This window comes from Aquarana catesbeiana, linkage group LG03 (assembly GCF_042186555.1).
Source record: "Aquarana catesbeiana isolate 2022-GZ linkage group LG03, ASM4218655v1, whole genome shotgun sequence".
Taxonomy (NCBI): domain Eukaryota; kingdom Metazoa; phylum Chordata; class Amphibia; order Anura; family Ranidae; genus Aquarana; species Aquarana catesbeiana.
In genome coordinates, this window is record NC_133326.1 from 232,804,377 (window position 1) to 232,829,482 (window position 25,106).

A 25,106-nucleotide genomic window follows, 5' to 3' on the forward strand; every position below is an offset into this window, starting at 1 on the left:
CGGATAATGGGCACGGCTTCTCGATCATCCTCTGCATCCCGCTCGAGATCCCCCAGGGAGCTAACTGATTCCCGAAACCGCCATATACCGGAGATGTTCAGAACCGGCAGAGGCAATATGGCGCCTGCCCCTCACGGCCCTCCGCACTCAGGAGCACAGCCTCTGCCTCCAACCATCACAACCACGTCTGACTCTAGTCAGACCAGATCAAATGCTGCAGGAGACGGGATTGTACTTACCCCCCAGCCTCAGCTCAATATCCAAGACATAAGACTGATTGCTGAAGATATCAAGGACACTCTATCCGCAGCCATAGCGGAATTACGGCTGGATTTTCGCGCCTTGAACGAGAGAGTCCTGAGAGTTGAGACAGTAACTGAACGCCACGACACCGCTATTCACTTAGTCACTGACTGCGTTGATTCCCACACACTGCAGATGCGTGACATGCAGCGTCACTTAGAGGACCTTGACAACAGGGGTCGGAGGCATAATCTCCGTGTCAGAGGCCTTCCGGAGGCATTTGAGGGGGAACAGATCTCTCAAGAAGTAACCAGCCTTTTCAACGGCCTTCTCCACAGACCCCCGCAAACCCCCATTCCCATGGAGAGGATACACCGCGCACTGCGCCCCAAGGGACGGGAGACAGATCCTCCTCGGGACATAATATGCTGCATAGTCGATTACAAACTTAAAGAGGACATCCTACACCAAGCCAGGAGCAGCCAGCAAATCACACACGCGGGTGCCCATATCCAAATATACCAAGATCTATCTGGGATCACACTTCAACATAGAAGGGACCTGAGACCATTCCTGGATGTCTTAAGGGAGAAACGTATTCTCTATAAGTGGAAGTTTCCCTTTTGCCTCTCAGCGTCCAACAACGGCCGCACAGCAATACTCAAAGTTCCTGAGGATCTGCCTCAGTTCTGCGCCACACTCGGGATTGCCACAGTGCCAGTGCCTAATTGGTATGCCGCCTTTCGCAGGGTCCCACTACACCTCGACCAACCTAGAGATGAACCCATGGAAGCTCAGGAATCCAGACACCGCAGAAGACGTTCGCCTTCCACCCATAGGAACCAGCCCACCTACCAGAGCGGTCCTGGAGCTGACTACGTTACCACCTCCCCAAGATCAAGGAGGAGGCGCAGGGACCGCTAATATCAGGGCGACAGGACTCTATATCTCTGTTACACGTTTCTCTTTCCTTTAGTTTCGTTGAACTGTGTTCAGTCCCTTATCTGAAGAATTTCGTTTTGGGACCTAATTTTTGACTCCCATATGTCACTACAGAAGTATGGATACTAATGTCTATAGGCTGTCTCCTCAATTACACCCGTTCAGGCCCGCAGGGTCGCAAGATCTTCACAGGATACCCAGGCTCGTTCTCAAGCCTACCTGTCCGTTTACAGATCTACTTGTGGCTTACGGCCCACACCATCGCTCAGACCTCTTTGGTTACGGCCGCAGGACACAACGCTGAACTACTCCTAACCCGGCACTACAATTTTCGTAACATTAGCAGAGTCTCTTCAATCACGCAACCTACAGCGGACGCAATGGGATCTTTCGATCACGCAGACTCCAGCACTACCCTTCCATCCGAAGTGATGAGATCCGCTCTTCCTCATTCACCAACAAGATGTACGACCTGCAGAACTTAGAACTTCCACTTTGGCCGACTGTCCTGCCTTGAGGATCTGGTTGCTTAGTCATCAAAGGATTAGACCGACCGATACACTGCGACAGACGTCCGTCTACTTACATCGGCAAGAGACTCAAGGACTCACACCTACACTGTCCTAGAAACAACACAGCCGTTACAACAAGTCTATAAGTATAAGTTCTATTTTTTTTTGGTTAGCCGTTTTTCTTTTTTGCTTCCCTCTCAACACAGCGGACTGCTGGCTGCATAGCTGACCTGCACCAATTTGTTTTCCTAGCAGCCTAGAGTAACGTAAGAGTTTTTAGAGGTTAACTATACTGTTAAGATGTTTTAAGTACATACAGACATGCACAGGTCACCCCCCTAAGACCAGACAAATCTCCCTATTAAGTCTTTGGGGATTGCAGAGCCTGATTTGTGTCGGCTGCCGCCGTCCCTTCCCCGCCTTCACGGACCCCGAGTGGGGGGTGGGGGGTGGGGAAGGGTCGGCTTAGAGCCCTCTTCCCTGACAGGGGAGCATTGCAGACCTGTAAGGCTCCCTACTGCTAACCTGCACATTACCCATAGCTAGATTCACCTCTCACCGCCGCACCACCCTCGGGGAGTTGTTTTGTTATTACATTACCCACTGGGATGTTAACCCACCCACTAGAGGTGCTCCGTTGGATATACCTACCCCTTTCAAGCTACAAACCATCCCGTGATGGCGGCTCACATTCTGTTCATTGACCGTCACCCTCATCTCGTCCGTCGCTGCCAGGTTTCTCGGCCAACCCCCACACGGACTCGGTTAGGGACATTGTCCGTATGTAAGGACTCTCTTCCTACCCGTGCTCCGCTTTACGCCGATTGCTACTCTCGAGGTCGTTGGATAAGTACTTCCACACCTCTTCGGATACTCTCAGAATACACACTCATCTGACTCACTCACATCCTTAGCCCCTCGGATTTCCCCCCTACCTCTAACTACCCTTCTATTACCCCTTCCCTTCACTTATGGCGGGCACACAGGACACCAACCCTTCTACGGATACTACTGCACAACAAATACACTCACTCAAACTATACTCCTAAACGTTCCGGAAAAGCGATCTAAACTTCTCCATTCGCTACAGCAAGCTCACGCCCACATCGCACTCATACAGGAGACCCACTTTCGGTCAGACTCTATCCCTAAGCTTAAAAATCACTACTTCCCCACAGCATTCCATTCCTCCAACCCGGAAGCCAAATCTAAGGGGGTCACCATCCTCATCGCCAAGAATTGCCCACTCCAAATAACGGAAGTACAAACGGACCCATTGGGACGTTTTCTTTTTATTAGAGGCACCCTGAACAAAATACCTCTCACCATTGCGAATATTTACGCTCCTAATACTGGCCAAGTGACCTTCTTCCGACATACTCTACAGCAACTCTCCAGCTTCCACTCAGGAACCCTCATCGTGGGCGGCGACTTTAACGTTTCTTTTTCCCCCTCCATTGATACTTCAAATGGAGCCTCTTCCCTTTCCTATAGGGCCCTAAAGTCGATCAAGCAACAATTTCATAACCTCCTACTACATGACACGTGGCGCACACTACACCCCAAAGTAAAAGATTATACCTTCTTCTCTCCCCCGCACAACAAATATTCAAGACTTGACCACTTCTTTCTTTCCCAGACAGATCTTTCCAACCTAGCCAACGCAACCATTGACCCAGCCATCCTCTCGGACCACAATCCCATCTCCATGACTTTACGACTGCAACCACCCACCAGGAAACCACGTATTTGGCGCCTAGACAGCTCCCTATTAACAGACGAGATATATGCTCAGAGACTGACCACTTGCCTCTCCAACTTTTTTCAAGATAACTCGTCCCCAGACGTGGCTCCCACGGTTACATGGGCAGCGCATAAATGTGTCGTCCGAGGGGAATTGCTGAATATAGCTGCACACCGTAACAAACTCAAGAACTCCCGCATGGCGGAGTTGCTGGCTCGCATTCGTACACTAGAGCAGACACACAAGGCCTCCCTCGCCAAATCCACACTTGCTGAACTCTCTCAGGCTAGGGAAGAACTCTTAGACACACTGACGACGGCGGTCAAACGCAAGTACGCGTTATCACATAAGCTATATTACGAATTCGGCAATAAAGCCGGTAAACTATTGGCGAGAGCTCTTCAGTCTAAAAAAGCCTCTCACACTATTCGTAAGCTTACTACCCCCAAAGGAGAGGCAGTGGTCACAAACGAGGGCATCTCAGCGCAATTCGTACAATATTTCACCAAGCTATATAACCTCCCAAATACCCGAAGTTCTGATGCTACAGCTGATCGTAGGAAGACCCTAACTGACTTTTTAGCACAATTTGGACCCACCCCGCTTACACCAGAGGACTCACAGACTCTGGACCACCCAATAACGTCGGACGAAATTCTACTTGCTCTCAAACACATGAAGAAAGGCAAAAGCCCGGGACCGGACGGTCTCACGGCAGCCTATTACAAATCGTTCCCAAAACTTCTCCTACCACATCTATCCAACGCACTTAATGACCTTACAACAACCTCGGTAGCCCACAGAGATTTATTGGAAGCGCATATTACCCTCATCCCGAAACAGGGCAAAGATCCCTCCTTGGTATCCAACTATCGTCCCATATCGCTTCTTAATGTCGATCTAAAACTGTACGCGAAAGTCCTGGCCAATCGTATCGTCCCCTTCATCCCAGCCCTGGTTTCTCTAGATCAGGTCGGTTTTGTCCCGGGCCGCGAGGCCAGGGACAACACCACTAAGGCCCTCAACATCCATCATTGGCTTACTAAAACGGCCACACCGGGATTTTTTCTCTCACTGGATGCAGAGAAGGCGTTCGACAGGGTAGCTTGGAATTATATGGAGGCTACTTTGCAGGCAGTGGGCTTACCACCTCGCATGCTAAACATGATTTTAGCGCTCTATGCCTCCCCGACCGCTAGACTCCGGATCAATGGTGGCTTGTCGGACGCCTTCTCTGTATCCAATGGGACGCGACAGGGGTGCCCTCTGTTGCCCCTTATCTTCATTCTAACGTTAGAACCCCTACTCCGTAAACTGAGAGCAAATTCGGCTATCAAGGGAATTAACATCCAACAAAAACAATATAAGTTAGCAGCATACGCTGATGACATTTTACTTTTTTTGACAGACCCTATCACGACCTTACCTAACCTCCTGGCGGACTTTACCCTTTTCAAGAACTTATCCAATCTCCAAATTAATTTTAGTAAATCCAAGGCCCTTAATGTCACTTTACCAAGGGAGACGGTGAAGCTATGTCGTAGTAACTTCCCATTCGTTTGGGAGCAAGCCGAACTACTATATCTAGGGATCAAAATTACTACTGACCTAAAAGACCTCTACGCCAAAAATTTCCTCCCCTTACTCCGCTCCATCCAGGGCGACCTGCAGAAATGGAATCTAGGTTCCTTTTCTTGGTTGGGTAGAATTGCAATATTAAAAATGAACATCCTACCCAGGCTCCTCTACCTCCTTCAAGCTCTCCCGATCGCGTTACCTACCTCCTTCTTTGCCTCTTATAAACTGCTCTCCCGAACCTTTGTGTGGGCCTCCAAAACTCCGCGTATTGGCTGGGACAGACTTGTTCTCCCTAAAAGACTGGGGGGTCTGGGTCTCCCAGACCTCCAAAAATATCACTGGGCCTGCCACCTGACCAGATTGGTGGACTGGCATACACATCATCCCTCTAAGGACTGGATTGCACTAGAAGCATCGTTCGCACACCTGCCCTTAGCCAACACACCATGGATGACCCACACTAATGTTCCCAAGGATTTCACTACTCATCCCCTCATTGGGACCACACTTTCAGTGTTCAAAAGAGCATGTAAAATACTAGCCCTCACACCCTCACCAGGCCCCATGACCCCGCTGGACGACAACCCAGCCTTTCCCCCGGGTCTTTTCCTAAAAGATCCTGCCCCGGAGACCCTCGGCTCCCCAGCCAGAGCACAGAAATTCTTCCTACATGGGTCTTTCCTCTCTTTCCCGACACTTGTCACTACTCTACCTAACTACGACATTCCCTTTTACAAATACTTGCAAATAAGACATTTCCTCCAACCCTCCAACCAAAATTCTCCCTGGCACAGAGACCTCACGCCGTTTGAATTGCTTTGCGCCTCAACAGAACCACAAGGCCATCTCATTTCCTCAAATTACGCACTATTGTTCTCAGGCCACAAAATTAAAGATGACACCCTTACACAACAATGGGAAAAAGACCTAGCCATAGACCTCACCCCCTCAGAGTGGGAACACATATTTACCCTCATGCACAAGGGCTCCATTAATGTCACGACGCAGGAGAATAGATACAAAATTTTCTCAAAATGGTACCGGACCCCCGACAAAATACACCACTTCCACCCCTCTGTCCCTTCTACCTGCTGGAGGTGTAATACCGCTAGAGGTACTCTACTTCACATCTGGTGGGAGTGCCCCCTTCTCCAACCCTTCTGGTCAGACATTCATGAATTAATCTCCCGAATCACCACATATACTCCAGACTTCTCCCCCGCCAGATACTTATTGCACCACAGACGAGGGTCCCCCTCCTCCTACAAAAAGACCCTAACTATACACCTGATTAATGCAGCCAATCTTTGCATACCGGCACGTTGGAGGAACCCCTCCCCCCCCACAGTTCAAGAATGGACTTGCAGGGTAGACCGAATAGCGGAAATGGAGCAACTCATCGCTCAAGCAGCGGATACTCCTACCAAATTTCAGGCCACGTGGGCCTGTTGGACTGAGTATAGAAGCTCACAAAAGCAACAGGCCTTGGCCCAACCAACCCCTCAGACCCCCTGAGAGGCACACACGACAAGTGCACTAGTGTCCACTTTTGTTAACACACCCGCCCCTACTGTCCCCCCTCTCCCTATACCTCCCCCCACCAAAGATATAGACCTGACATTCTCAGGAAACCTAATGCTTGCCGTATACATGCATATCATACACGCCTTTACTCAACAGCAACTTCATAGATTCCCCCTTCGAGCGACTGATTCATCCTCGGTCCGCCCTACACTTTGGACGACCTCAACTCCTCGTACTGGTTTTGCATTCCAGGCAACAGACCGTTAGGTTAACTACTATTCATGCCTTGTCAGGTATCCCGTTCTCGTTCACAGCTAAGATCCCGTCAGGGGTGAACGGAAGCGGGATTGCTTATAAGGCGGTCTGGCCCTGCTCTGCAAACCGCACCCGCTCACTCTCTATCTGCATTTGCCTCCATAGTGGTAAGTGGCGATCCCTACTTTGTTAGACTGTTGAGCCTCATGCATGATTACTAAGGTATATATAGGCTCAGGTTTATACTCTGCTGTTCTATAAGTGCATGCTACCCATTGATTGTTTGTTTCTTTCTCTAAGATGTATGGCAAACATTACATGTTAACCTGTAAAATTTCAATAAAATCTTTTGGAAAAAAAAAAAAAAAAAAAAAAATGAAAGGAACAGTTTAAAAAAAAAAAAAAAAAAAAAAAGCACCCCTGCCCCCCCTGCTCTTGTGCAAAGGGGAATGCCAGCGTCGATCTGGCATCAAATGTAAGCAGCAATTGCACCATGCATGTGAGTTGTCACCGCAAAGATAAGATTGAGGGCAGTAATTTTAGCAGTAGACCCCCTCTGTAAATCTAAAGTGGTAACCTGTAAAGGCTTTTAAAGGCTTTTAAAAATGTATGCAGTTTGTCGCCACTGCATGTTTGTGTGCAATTTTAAAGCATGTCGTGTTTGGTATCCATGTACTTGGCCTAAGATCATCTTTTTTATTTCATCAAACATTTGGGCAATATAGTGTGTTTTAGTGCATTAAAATTAATGTGTTTTTTTCCAAAAAAAATGCTTTTGAAAAATCGCTGCGCAAATACTGTGTGAAATAAAAAATTAAACACCCACCATTTTAATCTGTACGGCCTTTGCTTTAAAGTATATATATAATGTTTGGGGGTTCAAAGTAATTTTCTTGCAAAAAAAAAATATTTTTTTCATGTAAACAAAAAGTGTCAGAAAGGGCTTTGTCTTCAAGTGGTTAGAAGAGTGTGTGATGTGTGACAAAAGCTTCTAAATGTTGTGCATAAAATTCCAGGACAGTTCAAAACCCCCCCAAATGACCTCATTTTGGAAAGTAGACACCCCAAGCTATTTGCTGAGAGGCATGTTGAGTCCATGGAATATTTTATATTGTGACACAAAATGGAGTCATTTGGGGGGGGTTTGTGCCATCTGGGCATTCCATGGCCTTCGAAACTGTGATAGGCAGTGAGGAGTGAAATCAAAAATTTACACCCTTAGAAACCCTGAAGGCAGTGCTTGGTTTTCAGTGTCCCGTACGCAGCTAGGCTCCCAAAAAGTCCCACATATGTGGTATCTCCATACTCAGGAGAATCAGCAAAAAGTATTTTGGGGTGCAATTCCACATATGCCCATGGCCTGTTTGAGCAATTTATCATTTAGTGACAACTTTGTGAAATAAAAAAAAGTTTGTCATTTTCCCACAACTTGTGGCAAAATATAAAATATTCCATGGACTCAACATGCCTCTCAACAAATTGCTTGGGGTGTGTACTTTCCAAAATGGGGTCATTTGGGGGGAGTTGTGCCATCTGGGCATTTTATGGCATTCAAAACTGTGATAGGTAGTGAGGAGTGAAATAAAAAATTTACGCCCTTAGAAATCCTGAAGGCGGTGCTTGAGTTTCGGTGCCTCGTACGCGGCTAGACTCCCAAAAAGTCCCACACATGTAGTATCCCCCTACTCAGGAGAATCAGCAGAATGTATTTTGGGGTGCAATTCCACATATGCCCATGGCCTGTGTGAGCAATATATCATTTAGTGACAACTTTTTGTAAAATTTTTTTTGTCATTATATAATCACTTGGGACAAAAAAATAAATATTCAATGGGCTCAACATGCCTCTCAGAAATTTCCTTGGGGTGTCTAATTTCCAAAATGGGGTCATTTGGGGAGGGGTTTGTACTGCCCTGCCATTTCAGCACCTCAAGAATTGAGATAGGCAGTCATAAACTAAAAGCTGTGTAAATTCCAGAAAATGTACCCTAGTTTGTAGACGCTATAACTTTTGCGCAAACCAATAAATTTACGCTTATTAACTATTTTTTACCAAAGACATGTGGCTGAATACATTTTGGCCTAAATGTATGACTAAAATTGAGTTTATTGGATTTTTTATAACAAAAAGTAGAAAATATCATTTTTTTTCAAAATTTTCGGTCTTTTTCCGTTTATAGCGCAAAAAATAAAAACCGCAGAGGTGATCAAATACCATCAAAAGAAAGCTCTATTTGTGGAAAAAAAAGGACGCAAATTTCGTTTGGGTACAGCATTGCATGACCACGCAATTAGCAGTTAAAGCGACACAGTGACAAATTGTAAAAAGTGCTCTGGTCAGGAGGGGGGTAAACCTTCCAGAGCTGAAGTGGTTAAGGTGTGGGACTGTGGTCTAGCACATCGGAGTCTGTCCATCTCTGTATCCATGACCCTATTAAAGTCGCCCCCTATAATGAGGTGACCTTGAATTATAGGAAGAACTGCAGATATACAATCCAAAAGGTGGCGGGATGTACATATTTACTATGGTATACAGTACCTCCATATACTTAAATACCAGAGCCACATAACACCCTTGTGGGTCAGTCTTAAACTCCACCACCTGAATCGATAGAGATTTAAGAATTAGTATAGATACTCCCCTAGAGTAAGTGGAATATGTTGCGTGAAAGGCATGGGCAATGTTGTTTTTTTTCAAGGCCATGACCCTAGACCCCACCAGATGAGTCTCTTGAAGCAGTATGATGTGCGTTCTTGTGCGTTTGAGGTAGTCAAAAACCAAAGATCGTTTGATCCTTGAGTTTAGGCCTCTCACGTTCCAGGTAATACATTTAATTTCTGAGGAGAAGGGACAATAACTCAGAAATTATTATTATATTACCCTCTCTGCACTGTCTAGATGTCCCTGGCGTACCTGTGTCTACTATGGCATAGGTTACCACTTCTATAAGTTGACCATGGTAGCAGCAACTCATCATTAGTAGCATTTTGAAACATATCTATGCAGTGTGAAGAAAAAAACAGAAAACAACAACAAAAAAAAGGGAAAAACAAGTAAATTCAAACTTCACCATCCCCCCTCCCTGTCCTTTGCCCCAAACTTCAACGAGCTTTATCCCAGTAACCATGAAAGTAACCTGAGGGGTGACCAGAAAGATCCCTCAGCTATAGTGGTATTAGTTCCATATAGTCTATTGAGGAAAAAAGTGGAAAAACTAATGCCCCGTACACACAGTCGGACTTTGTTCGGACATTCCGACAACAAAATCCTAGGATTTTTTCCGACGGATGTTGGCTCAAACTTGTTTTGCGTACACACGGTCGCACAAAGTTGTCGGAATTTCCGATCACCAAGAACGCGGTGACGTCAACCACGTACGACGAGACTAGAAAAGGCCAGTTCAGAACCAAGCGCGGCACCCTTTGGGCTCCTTTTGCTAATCTCGTGTTAGTAAAAGTTTGGTGAGAGACGATTCGCGCTTTTTCAGACTCGTGGTTTTCAGATCGTTTTCTGCCGTTCAGTTTGTGCTTGTGGGTTTGTATCTGCTCTTCAGTGCGTGCAAGCAAGTTCCGCGTGACTTTAATTAGTCATTGTGTTCTTGTTCGTTCGTTACTGTTTTTCAGGTCGCTCTTCACAGGCCTTGCTGTTCTTCAGTGCGTTCTGTTACTTCGTTCTGAGCAGCCGACCGTTTTCTAGCCATGTTGCGTATGCATACTCCTCGTAGAGTTTGTGCTGTGCGGGGGCTTGGTGTTGGGGTCCTGACCTTGACATAAGTCTAGTCCATGAACAGGGTGGGGAGGAGTTCATGGACCAAGAATTGGTTGCTTCAGCGTGACCAGTTCTCTCATATGCCTTTGCTCCGTGAGATCCGTGAGAATAATCCTGATGATTTCAGGAACTTTCTCTGGATGACGGACCCCGTATTTCACCGTTTGTTGGCTTCGCTGACCCCCTATATCAGCAGGCAGGATACCTGCATGAGGCAAGCCATCACTCCAGAGCAGAGGCTCGTCGCTACCCTGCGGTACTTGGCGACAGGGAGAAGCCTGCAGGACTTGAAGTTCTCGACAGGCATCTCCTCCCAGGCTCTGGGTATTATCATCCCAGAGACCTGTTCTGCCATCATCCAGGTCCTGCAGAAGGAGTATATGAAGGTAAGATTTTTATCCTTTAATATCACATTTTATTGTATTTAATGTTTGATAATACATTGTATTTCTTTCCTCATTCCCTAATTACCATGATTGTAATATGCTGTGAATGTCCCCTTTGTTCTCATACATGCTGGATTTTTATGTAATTAATTTTTTAGCTCCTTCATAAATATTTGCCTTCACTTACCTCCCCAGCATGCTCTACGGGCCCTATATTCACTTCATGTAGTCACTTAACAATGTATTTTGTCAGCTCCATAGTAGTGCTTTACCCCAAACACCCCCTAAAATGTTTTGAAATGTAATTTGTGCTCGGGGTCGTACTATTTCAACTAGAAGGGGTTCAATAGTATTGTGATGTTGGCGGTGGTGTCGGCTAATTACGACTTCTTGTATGTGGACGTGGGGAAGAATGGCCGGATGTCCGATGGTGGAGTCATCGCCCAGACGGAGTTCTACAGGCGTCTCCAGAAAGGCAGCTTGGACTTGCCAGCTCCAGAGGACAATGTGGAAGGACTCCCATTCGTGTTCGTTGCTGATGAAGCGTTTGCGCTGGGGGACCATCTTATGCGGCCATTCCCGATGAGGACCCTCACCCCGGAACAGAGGGTTCTTAATTACCAGCTGGCCAGAGCCCAAAGAGTGGTGGAGAACACATTTGGAATCCTGGCCAGCCGGTTCTGCCTATTTCTGACACCTATCCATATGGCGGAGTATAAACGTAATCATATAATCATGGCGTGCTGTATTCTCCATAACTTTTTACGGAAACATTCGGCCAACTATGCTGGCTCAGTTGGGCCTGAGGCCAGAGTGATCCCTGAAACAACGCTGACGGCGCTTGAAAGCGGCCATCCTGGCTTGCCCTCCCTGAGTGCCCGTGATGTCCGGTTACGATACCTGGAGTTCTTTGCAGGTAGGGGGGCCATCAATATGCCTGCAAATTTGTGAAGCCTTTTTCAAATAAAAAAGCAAGAAAAAGAAATTCTTTGTGGACATTTACTGCTTGTGTTTGTTTTAGCTGAGCCTGACAGCAACTTGGGGAGTCCTGAAAATGGCGTGATTGTGTAACCTTATACAAAGCACTGTTGGGTGTTATTTACTAAAGGCGTATACACTTTTTATACTACAAGTGCTCTTGAAACTGCAATGAAAATTCTCTTGTAGTGCAAAGAGGATTTGCCCTTAGGAAATAACCACCATTTTATCCGAAAACAGCAATTACATTACCACAAAAGTGTTGTAGCGTTGAGACAATAATCCACACATTCTTGATTAACAAACTTTTTAATACCTGCACAATCACAAGTGCATTTAGAAATGGTTTTTAAAACAAACCAACATGTTTGTTGTATACTGTAACAATTTTTGGGGTGGCATTATCAAAAATAGAAATGTCCATTTACGATAACACAGGCCTGTGTAAAACCAACAAGAAAGATAAAAAACTTATATATGGTAAAACTTGAAGGCAATATCAGACATGAGTATTTAGGAACCGTGTTTGATATTGCGTTCAGATGGGGTCAAATCACTCCTTGAAAAGCCAAATTTGGAAGATGCACACCAATTTACGAATGTCAACATGTGCTAGCTGCCATCACGGGGGATCAAGGGACGTGTTTTGGGGGAGCAAGCCCTTCCTCACCGCTACTTTATTATTGAGTAATAAGGGGTTGCACCCCCAAAACGCGTCCATTGATCTCCCGTGATGGCAGATAGCACATGTTGGCACATTGTGTGCATCCTCCAAATTTGGCTTTTCGAAACATTGCAAAAATATTTTAAACATTGTACCACACAAAAACAAAAGTGATTTTGTGGGGTATTAAATTCGCCCCAAAACATCAATGATGTTATTATTTTTTTGAATCACATCATTGATTCTTGTCTTGTTGTTTTCCAATTCTAAATTACACCCCATGATCTCCCCAATCAGGATCTGGGCACTTTCTGATGTGAAAGGATCTTGATCCCTAACATCACGATCACCTAAAAAGAGAGAAACCAAACAAGAACAGGTATCAAAAATCTGCCAGCATCCATCTCTTACCTGAGTCTGTGGTCGCAGACACTCACCTGTTGTGGTGCCTATTTCCACCACATCTTCTTCCTCCTCCTGCTCCACTTGGGTTGGGGGTATTTCACCTTCTTCCACAGGTGGGGGGTCTCTGGTCTCCTCGGATGAGGGGTGTCCTCCAAGTCTTTTCTCCCCTATGTAAAACAAAAATGGTATAATTAGCACACAGTGATTTGATGGCAGAACTATAAATAGGAAACATTGCTTGGAAGTGGGGTACAATTGTCAATTTTAGCAGAGTTCCAAGATGTCGCCTTTTTATTGTCCTTTGTCAACCTGCAATACTTTACCTGTTTAGTACAAGCTTCACAGATGGAGACCCCCCTATAGTATACACTGGAGCACCTGTGTGCCCCCCCAATAATAAAAATGGTGTTCTTGTGTCCCACACTAGTGCTCCAGTGTCCAGATGTGAAAACAGCTGCTCAGTGTCCTCTCCTTACACAGAATCTAGTTTGCATTTCATTCTAGTAACAAACCCATCTACACAACCAAATATTTTGCATCCAAGTAGGCCCTAAAAAATGTTGGAAAATGCATATGGCCTAAACAATGGTGTTTTAGAGGGTGAAAAAAAAATGTTTGATACGAACGAATAATGGGCCCATGAACATTAAAATTGACATTTTAAACTGTACAATTAAGAAAAGCATATGGAGCAGCACGAACGTAATAAAGACAAAAAGAATAGGAACACAGCACAACTACTTACTTTTTTGCAGCACTCTCCGGATCTTTCGGTACTGCTCGGGCACTCTTAATTTGAGGTCTGACCACCGCTTCCTGAGCTGATCTTTCGATCGTCGTACCCCGAAATTCCTGTGCAGACTTTTGACCACTTTCGCCATGATCTTGGCCTTTCTGATATTGGGGTTGGGGTAAGGCCCATACTTCCCGTCATAGTCGGCCTTCTTCAGGATGTCCACCATCTCCAACATCTCCCCAAAGGACATATTTGTGGCCTTAAAACGTCTCCTTCTGGATCGGGATGTGTCCGGATCCGGGCTTTCCTCCTCCTCCTCCTCGTTGCTATAATTAGCACACACCTGCTCTGACTCCACCATGTGCTCTTCACCCACTGCGCCAAACGAAAAGGGGCAGGGAATAGACTAGAAAGAACGTCAGGGGCGGGCGGAGTTACACGCATGCGCAGTGTGTATAAAGCGTAACACGCATGCGTAGTATGTACGATCTGTGAGCGGATGAAGGAGCATTGGACGCGCCGATCGTAAGAACGAAGGTAAGAGACAAACTTGTGCCTATACTGCTTCTAGATTGAGGCTTATATTGTAACAAGATTAGGAGAGTTTGGTCTGACATTAGGCTTTGTCTTGTGTTTTGTCTTGCAGTGAACATGGATATATTATTAAAAGATAATGACTTCATGTCACTATTCATTGATATGTTAAGGGAGCTGCCATGTCTGTGGGAGATCAACAACCCACATTACAAGAACCAAACAAAGAGGAAGGCAGCACTGGATAAATTGTTGGAAATTGTGAAGCAGGTTCTCCCCACGGCAGACATCACATTTTTGAAGATCCTAATTGGTGGCCTGAGGAGCACATATGTAAGGGAGCGCCAGAAAGTCCAGGATTTGCAGAGATCCGGAGCAGCAGATGACATCTATATCCCCAGGATGTGGTACTATGACAGGCTGCATTTTCTGGCAGGCCAGACTGAACCCAGGTCATCACTCTCCAGTCTTCCTTCCATGCTTCCTTCCCCCCCGGCTGAGGCTTCTGACGCCCAACCTGGGCCTTCCAGGCAGCAACATGTGGAGGAGCCCAGATTGAGCCAGGTATAGCATTCCTCTAAATATTGCTGGTTGTCCAATCAATGATGTTAACTAGATGTTAGTTTGGAGTACTAATTTATGATTGTGATTGATGATGCAAAAACTAAAACCATGTCCCTTTTTCATACACAGGGAAGTCTCAGCCAGGAGGTGGCCGGGCCGAGCAGGCTGCCTGATCTGCAGGTCCCTCCCCTACACCTGGAAAGAGAAAGTGGCAGGAGGAGGAGTGCCCTAGAGGAGGCTGCCATAGGCCTCTTTTGGAGGGCTACAGAGGCCCTGGGAGCACCACACACCGTGGAGGAGGACATTGCTGCCATCATTGCCTCAAAAATGCAGAGGATGGAGGAGGGACAACAACTCATTTGTGAGTCGCTCATATTGGAGGCTCTTAATAAAGGTATGAGGGGCCAAATTACATCTCAGACACACCTTTGCAAACTCACAGATGGTCCTCCTCCTCCTTCTGCAGGTCCTCCTCCTCCTTCTCCTCCAGGTCCTCCCAGTCCTCCTCCTCCTCCAGGTCCTACTCCTCCTCCTGCCACATCTCCAACAGCACAGCCACAGCCCGGAATGAAGCGTGGAAGGAAGACCAGAAAGTGAGGACCCTGGATCCAGTCTGGTCGGCCAAAAGATGCAGCCTCTTGTGGTACCACAGCCTGGGGACACAGATATCATCTGCTGCTTTCCGGATCTCTGGGACTTCTGGACCAGACTGCCCTCCCTTACATATGGACTCCTCAGGCCACCAATTTTGATGTTCAAGAATTGACATCTGCCCTGGGGGTCCCAGGCTTCGCTAATTTCTCATGTTTATCCAGTGTTGCCTTCCTCTTTGTTTGGTTCTGAGCCCTTAATAAAGGATTTTTGTTTTGAATTATACTTACCTATGTGTGTTTTACTTGAAAAAGGACAGTTTGTTTGTGAGGATTCAGGTACATTTCAAAAATACAATGTGAAATTAACAAGGGACACCAACACCAAACAATCTCCTTGAGATTAAATAATAAAAGATATCAATGGTGTTGTGGTAACTTGACACACAAAACACACACAAAAATAGTCTGGAGTAAAAATAAAAATAATATTAAACAAAGATCAGCCTTGGAAAAAATACAAACATAAAATCTAAACCAAAAATGGCTTTAAAGCAAAAAAAAACAAAAAACAAAAAAAACCCATTCTGTCAGATGTGACAAATAACAATATATTAAGGGAATCCCAAGAAAAAAACAAAAAAGTAAGTTTGTGAGAAGTGTGTGTGAATATGAGCAGCAAAACTACTTAATTCTTGTCACATTATAAAGAAGAAGAGAGTGCGCTGTATTAAACCATTTTTAACATTGCACCGTGACGAAAGTGCTGTATCCATTGCAAACGCTAATTTTACCAGACCGAGCTAATTTTACCAGACCGTCAAAATTTCTTCTGAGCATGCGTGGCACTTTGTGCGTCGGAACAGGCCACACACGGTCGGAATTGACGCGATCGGATTTTGTTGTCGGAAAATTTTATCTCCTGCTCTCCAACTTTGTGTGTCAGAAAATCCGAGGGAAAATGTCCGATGGAGCCCACACACGGTCGGAATTTCCGACAACACACTCCGATCGGACATTTTCCACCGACCGTGTGTACGGGGCATAAGTATTACCAAGAGAAAAAAAATACTATAAATGTCATATCAAGCAACATTAGCACCTTCACAGGATAAGATCTAGGGTTGTGCATCCTATTAAGAATTATTATTTAAAGTTTCCTTCACCCAACTGATACTAATCCCGAGCATATATCAAATATGAGATGCACGGGCAGTCACCGATCAGTTGCAGGTGTAGAATATCCATCCCCTCAAGTACGTCTCTTAAGTGGTAGAGCTCTAAGTCATAGAGTTTGCAGAAGAATCAGTGACTATATAACACCTCTGCTATGTTCCCATGTCTGCCGGATAATTCTGTCATGCCCAGGAGAATCTTGGGGGGAAAAATATAAAAGAAAAATGGAAAACAAAAGGGAAAAAAATGAACAAAGCCAACAATTCTGCCACAGTGGTTGCTTGTAAAAATTGAACCAGGTTAGGTAGTCACTAACTCAAAGTTCCATAGAAAGAGTATAAGGACTTATCCCAGGCCATCGAGCCAATCAGAGGCTTCTGAGGGAGATAAAAAAAATTGAGCTTTGCCATCATTGATAACCCTCAGTTTAGCAGGGTAAAGCATGCTGTAGCTGAGCTGCTTATCTCGAAGGCGCCTCTTCACCGCTGTAAAGGCCGCTCTTTGTTTCTGTGTGGCAGCAGAAAAGTCTGGAAAATCGATATTTTGTTACCATTGAACTTGATATCAGAAAGATTATGGGCCGTGCGCATTATGAACTCTTTTTTCCTGAAATGTAGTAGCTTCGCCAGAAGAGGGCATGGAGAGCTCCTGGTGGAAGGGGGCACATAGGAACTCTGTGCGCCCTTTCAATTGCGAACAAAGAGGATAGATTCTTTGGCCCCACTAGCGATTTCAGCCAGTTCTCCAGAAACAGTTCAGGTTCTTTGGGTTCAGTTCCTTCCGGAAAGGCAACAAAACGCAGGTTGTTCCTGCGCATGCGGTCCTCCAAATCTCCCAGTTTTATAGCTTGATCCTTTAAATCTTGTTGCTGTGCGCGTAAATTAGCAGACATGGGTTGCATAGAATCTTCCATATCGCTAATGCGTTGTTCTGCACTAGAAATCCTAGAGCGGATCTTTTGCACGTCATGTTTGACAATTGAGCGGTCTAGACTGACTGATTCAATCTGTGTTGTCAGCGTGGACTGGCATTGTTGGATAGCTTCCATAACATGTTTGAGAGTAAGCTCCTCTTCCCCTTCATTATCCTCTCCAGCTCCTTCCACTGCCATAGCTGGCTGTAAAGGGCCCCCAGGTTCACTGTCCTCTTCCCATCTGCCTGCTTCCTCCCATGGGTCTGATTCCTCTACTTCTGGGGCTGCCACTGAGGCTGACAAGCGTGAGCTCTGTGGGGACTCAGCAAAGTGTTCCCTTATAGTGGTTGGCGGTTGGTGTTTTTTGGTAGGGACAGCAGGCTTTTGTGTGTAGGCAGGGGAGTGTGACTCATCGGCTTGTGGGTGCTTGTCCTTCGGCGGCTTCTTGCAGGAGGAAGAGGAGCCGGCGCCATCTTTGGATCTCCCCGTGGCCTGTGTTAGCAGACATTCATCGGCTGTTTTAGGTCCCGCCGTTCCGTGCTGAACCATCTTTCCAGGCTCCGAGTAGTGTTGTGTATATCCCCGATCCCTCTGTATGGTTAGGACGTCCAGTTTTAAAACTTTTTTTTGCATTGATACATGTTCCCTGGGACATGACCGGGTCCCCAAACACTTTTTATGGCAATAACTTGCATATAAGCCTTTAAAATTAGCACAGCTCGCATGTTCGCACACATTTTTTGCCTGTTTGCACGTTCTGCAGTGAACCGAACTGGGGGGGTGCTCGGCTTATCTCTACTTATTACTTTAAAACCTTTCAACAGAGTTTAACCGCTTCAGCCCCAGAAGATTTGGCTGCTGAGTGACCAGGCCATTTTTTGTGATTTGGCATTGTGTCGATTTAACTGACAAGTGCGCAGTCGTGCGGCGCTGCACCCAAATGAAATTGATGTTCTTTTTTCCCCATAAATAGAGATTTCTTTTGGTGGTATTTGATCATCTCTGCGTTTTTTATTTTTTGCGCTATAAACAACAAAAGAGCGACAATTTTGAAAAAAAACACAAAGTTTTGTACTTTTTGCTATAATAAATATCCCCTTTTTTAAAAAAAAATCAAATTTTTTCTCAGTTTAGGCTGATATGTATTCTTCTACCTATTTTTGGTAACAAAAATCACAATAAGCGAATATTAATTGGTTTGCGCAAAAGGTATAGCGTCTACAAAATAGGGGATAATTTATAACATTTTTATTGTTATTTTTTTTTACTGGTAATGGCGGCGATCTGTGATTTTTATCTGGACTGTGTCATAATGGCGGACACATCGGACACTTTTGACACATTTTTGGGACATTGGCATTTATACAGCAATCAGTGCTATAAAAATGCACTGATTACTGTAAAAATGTCACTGGCAGGGAAGGAGTTAACACTAGGGGGCGATCAAGGGGTTAACTGTGTTCCCTCTCTGTGTTCTAACTGAAGGGAGGATGGGACTGTCTAGGGGAGATGACAGATCGCTGTTCATATTTTGTATGAACAGACGATCAGTCTCTTTTCCCTTCAGAGAACACACACAGATCCCGGTTCTCGGTGTGTCACGAGCGATCGCGGGAGCCCAGCAGTCATCGTGACCGCCGGGCACTCGCATCATCTCCAGGGGCAAGCAGTGGGCGTGCATGCGCCCCTAGTGGCCACAGAGCGAAGCGACGTTACATAACGTTGTTTTGCCCAGCTGTGCCATTCTGCCGCAGTAAAACTGCGGCGGCTGGTCAGCAAGTGGTTAAAGACATGGTTTTTAATGGCTTATAACTTTATTTTATAAGAACATTTGCTGTTTAAAGATACGGACGTGCCCACATAACTGTAGTAGCAAAAGAGGATAAAGACCTGTCTTTCTGTACCAGCTACTGACTGATATCTCTTTAAGTACTGATTTAAAACTTTTTGCTAAGATTTTAGCTACACGTCTTCCGCACATTTAGCTCTATAATACATTATGATTAAGTCGTGCTTATGCCTGGTAGAGAGTCCCAGGATAACACCTGTGGCCACTGAACCTAATACAGCTCGCCAATGTCAAGTCTCTCCTGCTGTTGCTTCTTTCAACAGATGTGGAGAAGACCTTTGAAAGATTGGGTTTGAGCTTTCTGAGAAGAACATTCATGCATATCGTCTTTGGCAATAACATGCTCGGATGAATAAATGTTTTATATGAGCATTCTGTGGAAGTGGTGAAGGCTAATGATGTAATTTCAGCTTTGATTTTTTTTTGAACAAATGAAACCAGACAGGGCTGCCCGTTATCGCTTTTTTTTGTTCTAATACTGGAGCCTTCACTGAGTTGAATCAGAATGAACCCAAACATAGTGGGTGTAGAAGTGAATGGGTAGAGATGGTGGGTAAATTAGAGCTAGAGGATGATGTAGCACCTGGAGATACGGTACGGGAGATGGAGTGGGTCAAGCTACTCTTTAAACTGAAAAATGCGAGAAGTAAAGAGTCTGGTGGGTAGTGAGTATGGAATTTAAGAAAAAAATGGGAGGATAATCTCCAACAATGTTCCTGCAATATGGTAGGATAATTACAAGACTATAATGAACAACAACTGGTGGAAATAGACAAGTATCTACATGGAATTCAGGGTTCCCTCAAACCTTTTAAACGGAACTCTTTAGTTCTTCAAAAAGAGAAGGATATTTGTATATCAGTTGAAAAGCTCAATAAAGAATTAGTCATGTCAAAGAGTGGGAAGTTGGACAGAGATAGACAAACGTATGCCACGGGAAATGCATGTAGGTGGATTAGAACCCAATACCCCCATAGATCATGGGGCCAGTCTAGAGGCCACACAACATATGATGGGAGCAGTCAATCAGAATCAGAAATGAGTAGTCAGGATAGGAGGCTCCCATTCCCATGAGGTGGGAGGAGTGCCGGGGTAGCCAACGTCAGGGTCGGGGAGACCCCCTAAAGAGAAAAAATATAGCGTTAGAGGACATTAGTGATGCATGTCCAAAAAGGGGAGCAATATTGGGATTAGGGCAATTACAACAGCCGTCCCTATTATCAATAAATGGGATGAGTCCACTAAAAGGCGCAGAAGGAGGAGGAGAAATAGATGTAAAGCTCCCGGATTTTAATCATTTGGTTGCCTGTGGCTGCGGAACTCATGGGGTTCACACTCTATTGGCATGTGAGTATCCATTGGAGATGAGTGGCCTTTTGCCTCCCCTATATGCATACCCTCCCTATAACAATAACATTGAATCTTTACTCATTTGATCCTTATTCTTTTTTAAACTTTGGTGCAAAACTGCCCCAGAAGAGTGTTTTGATACACGAAACGTGTCGGACTTACGACATGCACCAAACAACTATTTCCTCTACTAGGTTTATATACCAGTAGGTTTTTATTTAGAAGCTCTGTGATTATGTGCATTTTAAAATGGGTGTATGACCTATCAAGGATTATCTGCCCTGTATCACCTGGGAGCTTATTACTCTGTTCACAATGTATCAATCATGGTGTATATATGATGTGACTGCTAATACATACTTGGATATTTATCATGTTACTATGTTATTGTTTACCAATAGAATGATTTTATAAATTGGTGACTGATCCTTTGGCCTCACTTGCCCATCTCATTCAAAGCCCCAAAACCCCTCTTTTTATGTATGCATAGAGATGGAGACTTGTGTCTCATTCAAAGTCCCAACCTTTCTTGCATACGAGAAATAGATGTAGGACATCAGGTACAACAAACAGATCTGCCTCTCATCACCAGTCATCAACACACTAGTAGGGATGATCTTTCTGTTCGGGACGAACATGAGTTTGACTCGAACATTGGCTGTTTGCCTGTTCGTCGAAAACCAAACATTATGGGCCGTTTCTGCCAAATTCAAGCGGCGCGTAACGGCCCATAATGCACTGCGGGAGCGCAGTGCATTGCTGTATGATGATTGGACAGAGCATGCATAATGACCTCCATGCTTTGGCCAATCACAGAGCCATAAGCTAAGAGAGCCATAATTGGCCAAAGGCAGGGTGCCTTTCGCCAATCATGGCTCAGGAGGACTAAGTCCATGCCCCACACTATATAAGGCCGCCTGCATGTCGGCCTCATGTAGTGTGTTGTTGGCGTAGATGGAGAGAGAGTCTCATTTAGATTGAGCAGGCAGGGAGGCAGATTATTCAGTTAGCTGCAGTGTATTTAATATATATATATACAGATAGTCTTATATATATATATATATATATATATATATATATATATATATATATATAGCCACTGCATACATTTTAAGTATATCTCACTGCAGGCCATTCCTGGTGTACTGTTTCTAATATACTTAGAATATACTTAGAGTAGGGATGAGCCGAACACCCCCCCTGTTTGGTTCGCACCAGAACATGAAAACAGCCAAAAAATTTGTTCGAACATGCGAACACCGTTAAAGTCTATGGGACTCGAACATGAATAATCAAAAGTGCTAATTTTAAAGGCTTATATGCAAGTTATTGTCATAAAAAGTGTTTGGGGACCTGGGTCCTGCCCCAGGGGACATGTATCAATGCAAAAAAAGTTTTAAAACTGGAGCAGTGATTTTAATAATGCTTAAAGTGAAACAATAAAAGTGTACCGGTAATATTCCTTTACATTTCGTACCTGGGGGGTGTCTAAAGTATGCCTGTAAAGGGGCGCATGTTTCCGGAGTTTAGAACAGTCTGACAGCAAAATGACATTTCAAAGGAAAAAAGTAATTTAAAACTACTCGCGGCTATTAATGAATTGTCAGTCCGACAATACACATGAACGTTCATTGATAAAAATGGCATGGGATTTCCCCACAGGGGAAACCCAAACCAAAATTGAAAAAAAAATGGCGTGGGGTCCCCCCCAAAAATCCATACCAGACCCTTATCCGAGCACGCAACCTGGCAGGCCACAGGAAAACAGGGGGGGCGAGAGAGCACCCCCCCTCCTGAACCGTACCAGGCCACATGCCTCAACATTAGGAGGGTGCTTTGAGGTAGCCCCCCAAAGCACCTTGTCCCCATGTTGATGAGGACAAGGACCTCATCCCCACAACCCTTGGCCGGTGGTTGTGGGGGTCTGCTGGCAGGGGGCTTATCGGAATCTGGAAGCCCCCTTTAACAAGGGGACCCCCAGATCCCACCCAAAAGTACCCCTACTATTTCACAAAAAAGTGTCAAAAATGTTAAAAATGACAAGAGACAGTTTTTGACAATTCCTTTATTTAAAGTCATCTTATTTCCATCTTCTTCGGGTATTCTTCCTTCTTTCTTCCTTCAGTTTCTTCCTTCATCTTCTTCTTCCTCTGGTTCTTCCTCCGATCCTCTGCTTCTTGCTCCGGTGTTCTCGTCCGGCATCTTCCTCTGCATCTTCTTCCCCGCTTCGTTCTTGGGCCACTCCACATCCATGGGAGGCTCCTGCTGTGTGACGCTTCTCTTCTTCTGACACTTTTTATATAACGGAGGGCGGGGCCCCCCGATGACCCTGCCCCCTCTGACGCATGGGGACTTGACAGGGACTTCCCTATGGCTTTCCCCGTGATATCAGAGGGGGCAGGGTCACCCGGTTATGTAACAAACAAGAACGAAGCGGGGAAGAAGACGCAGTGGAGGAAGATACCGGATGAGAACACCGGAGCAAGAAGCAGAGGATCGGAGGAAGAAGCAGAGGAAGAAGAAGATGGAGGAAGAAACCGAAGGAAGAAGGAAGGAAGAAGGAAGAAGACTTGAAGAAGATGGAAAGAAGAAGACTTTAAATAAAGGAATTGTCAAAAACTGTCTCTTGTCATTTTTAACATTTTTGACACTTTTTTTGTGAAATGTTAGGGGTACTTTTGTACCCCATTACCATTTCACACGGGGGGGGGCGGGATCTGGGGGTCCCCTTGTTAAAGGGGGCTTCCAGATTCCGATAAGTCCCCCGCCCGCAGACCCCCACAACCATCGGCCAAGGGTTGTGAGGATGAGGCCCTTGTCCTCATCAACACGGGGACAAGGTGCTTTGGGGGGCTCCATCAAAGCACCCTTCCAGTGTTGAGGGCATGTGGCCTGGTACAGTTCAGGAGGGGGGGAGGCGCTCTCTCATCCTCCCTCTTTTCCTGCTGCCTGCCAGGTTGCGTGCTCGGATAAGGATCTGGTATGGATTTTGAGGGGGACCCCCACGCCATTTTTTCTTTAAATTTTGGTTTGGGGTTCCCCTGTGGGGAAATCCCATGCTGTTTTTTATCAATGGACTTTTATGTGTATTGTCGGACCGACAATTCATTAATAGCCGCGAGTAGTTTTAAATGACTTTTTTTCCTTTGAAATGTCATTTTGCTGACAGACTGTTCTAAACACGAGAAACATGCGCCCCTTTACAGGCATACTATAGACACCCCCCAGGTACAAAATTTAAAGGAATATTACACTTTTATTGTTTCACTGAAGCATTATTAAAATCACTGCTCCCGAAAAAATGGACGTTTTTAAAACTTGTTTTTGCATTGATACATGTCCCCTGGGGCAGGACCCAGGTCCCCAAACACTTTTTATGACAATACCATGCATATAAGCCTTTAATATAAGCACTTTTGATTTCTCCCATAGACTTTTACAGGGTGTTCCGCGGCTTTCGAGTTTGCCGTGAACACCCGAAATTGTTCGCTGTTCGGCGAACTGGCGAACAGCTGAACAGCCGATGTTCAAGTCGAACGATAGTTCGACTCTAACTCGAAGCTCATCCATAACTTAGAGTATAACAATATCCTCTAATATTCAGTATACAGTACTGTGCACCCATAGTGCAGTTGCTACTACTTTTCTGGTGGTGTACACAATACAGTACACCCATAGTTGTTGTTACACTTCTGTTGGTGTACACAGTACCATGCACCCCTAGTCCAGTTGCTAGTACTTTCCTGGTGGTGTACACAATACATACAGTGCACCCATAGTTATTAAAACACTTCTGTTGGTGTACACAGTACCGTGCACCCCTAGTGCAGTTGCTAGTACTTTCCTGGTGGTGTACACAATACATACATTGCACCCATAGTTGTTATTACACTTCTGTTGGTGTAAACAGTACCGCTCACCCCTAGTGCAGTTGCTACTACTTTCCTGGTGGTGTACACAATACATACAGTGCACCCATAGTTGTTATTACACTTCTGTTGGTGTGCACAGTACCGTACACCCCTAGTGCAGTTGCTACTTCTTTCCTGGTGGTGTACACAATACATACAGTGTACCCATAGTTGTTATTACACTTAAGTTGGTGTACACAGTACCGTGCACCCCTAGTGCAGTTGCTACTACTTTCCTGGTGGTGTACACAGTACAGAATACAGTGTAGTGTGGTTTTTCTAAACAAAATTTACAGGCCACTAAAAGAGGGCAAACAGGCTCTGTGTCTACAGTTGACAGTGCTGGTCGTGGACACGGTGCATCCTCAGCATGTGGCCGTGGGGCACCCTTGTCCTTTTTTTCTGTAGCTGGGAGTGTTATTGAGCCACAACATGCAAAAGAGTTGGTGGAATGGATAACAAAGCCCTTCTCATCCTCTTCAT